Genomic DNA, 3,027 nt, shown 5'->3' with positions numbered 1-3,027 from the left:
AAAACACAGGAGAAGAAAACAAACCAGTAGCTCAATTGGTCAATTATTCAAATCAAGCAAGATCTCTAAAACAAAGGAGCATCAGTGGGGGAGGTGACCGGCCTCTTTGTCTAGTCATGTAGCTGGCTTGTATTTATTGTAGATAGCTGTCTTTGAAGTGAATACCTCTTTGAAATGGAGGCCTTGGCAATCAAACTTAAGTCAGGCACTAGCATTATCTAAAGAAAAAGCAAACCAACAAATGTCAGGCTCACACTACATTATCCACTGATCCTGATCCTATTCCTTGCATGCCATGTCCATCTCAATGACCTCTACATCATCAGGTACTCACTTTAGTCATTCACCTCCCCATGCCCTGCAGGTCCTCTCACCCTTTGAGTCATCACTATCTTCTTCATCTGTATCCTCCTCCTCCATTTTACCATATTGTTCTGAGACAGTCTTGCCAAGAGATACCAAGCTGTTGTCTTTCTCCATGATGCTCTGGAGCCAGGCCTGCTACTGCTGTTCCTGTGGATGTAGCTGTCTCCACACAGGGTCCATCCAGATTAAACCACAATATCTCAGTCATGCCAGGCAAGAGTGAGGGCAACAAGGTGGACATGGCTCTTAGATAACTATTTGACCTTGGCTAAATCAGTTAGTCTCTCTAAGCCTCAGTTTTCTCATCACATCAGGAAACAACAGTCTGCAGTGGTACCTTAGGCAATGGAGTGTGCATGACAGCAGGAAGGTAGCAAAGGCTAGTTGTTTTCAGCTTCCTGCAGGAATGTTCAGTCTCATCCCAGAGTTTAGGCACCAGGGGGCAGGAATGTTCATGTGTATAGAGTCGGAAGGCCTAGATTCCAGTCTTGGCTTGGTGTTTGCAACCTTTTGCCAGCAACATGCTCTTGGACAACAATTTAGCCTATCTAAGGCTCTGATTCCTAAGGAGGTGGTGAGGGGGGTATCCTCACTTACATTCAATGTCTAATATGTATCACATATCTTTATACACATTCCTCCTGACAATTCTGTAAGACTAACTTTTATTCATAATAGGAGAATGCTGAGGACTGTAAAGGTTAAAGAAGTTTCCCAAGATCTCATGGCCTGCAAATAGCTGAGAAAGAACTTAAACTCAGGTCTATCTGATCCCAAAGACTAATTAAAATACCATGTATCTTTTTTTTTTCTAGACCAATGCAGCCTACTAATACAGAATGTTGTGAAGTTCAAACACATTTTTGTAAATTAAAGAACTTTTTAAAAAAGCATTACAGAAAGGTATGGCTGTAATATTTTAATTAATGTCATTACAAAAGCAAAAATTCTCAGCCCCTGCCCTAAAGAGTCTGACAGTCTGGCTGTGACAAAGACTCCTAAAATGGATAATGAATATACTATACTATATACATTTAATTCAATGACTTAAACAGGTAGTAAGAGTGGGTTAGGCTGGATTTTGTAAGATATGCAAAGATGAATTAAATGGGCTCCCTCTCTCAAGAAAAGTATATCATACTATAGAGAAACTAATCAGTAAAGAGCTTATTACCAAACAGGATAGAATGAAATGTCAAATAATACAAGTAGCGTATCGAGGGAGTCCAGGGAACAAAATACTGAATGCTGACTGAGGGTATCAAGAAAGAGTTCACAGAGCATGACACTTTTAAGAGTCTTGAAAGATGGTCGCAGAATATGAGAACGCACTGCAGGCAGAGAAATAATGATGGGCAAAACATGGAAGCATGAAGAAGCACATGTGAAAAAGTGTTGAGGTGAGGTGGTTACATCTGGGAGGGAAATGGTTCTAGGTAAGAAAGCTAGGAAGATTTGCCATTTTAAGTATAACTTTTTAATATTATTCGAGTTTTTCTCAACACGCCTGCTGTCCTGATTTTTTTTTCCAATTTAAAGGACTTCATATCTGAAGGATTGAAAAAGAAATGGTGTTTAGTTGTGTAGTGTAAAAAAAGGAATCACATTTCCCACAGTGTAGTGTGTTAATTACTTGCACCAACAGTAAAACCAAACAGGCTAGGAATAAGCAGAAGATTCTCAAAGAAAGAAATCTGTACAAAGAAGCAAGATTTGAATTGGGCTTAAATGACAGGTTAGAGATGACTGGATAAAGAGGAGGAAGAATTGAAAGAGAACTGGAATGATTTGTCATTTCAATCATGCCTCCTTGCCTGACCCAGTTTGCCTGAGTGGAACTGTACAAACAATGCCGGAACGCCTCTGCCACCCTGAGTACACATCATCTTGGTTAAGTTTTAAAAAGCATGAAATAAAGCATGCTACAATGAAATAGAGTGTTTTTCAGTTTGGTGTTTAAAGTTCCTCCTTAGCAGTTTATAGCCTTCTCTCCAAAAGCTTAGGACAAATTTAAGTACATGGCTTTTAAGTTCACCTTTCTTTTCTTTTTTCTCTCACATTTCAGTGTGGATAGTGAAATTATAAGTAGGAAATCTATGAACTTATATTTGAATTTTGGCATCATTAGTTATTTACAAACACATATGAGTTGTGATCAAACAATATGGTAAATGTTTACATAAAAAAATTATTACAATAAAAGATACATTGCCATTAATCCCTCTCAAAATACTCCCCCTTGCTTCAAACGCACTTATCCTATTGTTCTTGCCACTTTCTGAAGCAGTTCTGGAAGTCCTCTTTTGTGAGTGTCTTTAGTTGCACTGTCGTGCCTGCCTTCATGCCCTGAATCATTTTGACTTTGGGAAAGAGCCAGAAGTAGCACGGTGCCAGATCCAGTGAAAAACGTGGATGAAGACACATCATAATGTTTTTATTTGACAGAAATTGCCATATACCAGAAGCGATGTGTGACACGTAGCGTTGTCATGATGGAGGATGATTTATGGTATGCTTTGAAACACACCTTCTCTCAACCGTAACTCACACCTGACTGACTGCACTGAACAAGTTGAAACTTGTCACACATTGTTACTAAGGTTTGATGTACCGCTTCCTATATTGAAGGTTCCCTGCCTTTCCGTTGGATGGCACTCAGAA

The 3,027-nt window shown here is 39.3% G+C and overlaps 1 pseudogene; it reads right to left on the bottom strand.

The window, feature by feature from the left end:
• Nucleotides 1–255: 255 nt before the first annotated feature.
• On the bottom strand, nt 256–607 carry LOC148754758 (anaphase-promoting complex subunit 15 pseudogene; annotated as a pseudogene).
• Between the last annotated feature and the right edge of the window lie 2,420 nt (nt 608–3,027).

The sequence above is a fragment of the Rhinolophus sinicus genome, chromosome 17 (assembly GCF_057876585.1).
Source record: "Rhinolophus sinicus isolate RSI-liver-muscle chromosome 17, RSI-T2T, whole genome shotgun sequence".
NCBI lineage: Eukaryota > Metazoa > Chordata > Mammalia > Chiroptera > Rhinolophidae > Rhinolophus > Rhinolophus sinicus.
The sequence above is the reverse complement of the archived record's forward strand: the minus strand, read 5'-3'. Positions and strand labels throughout refer to the sequence as shown.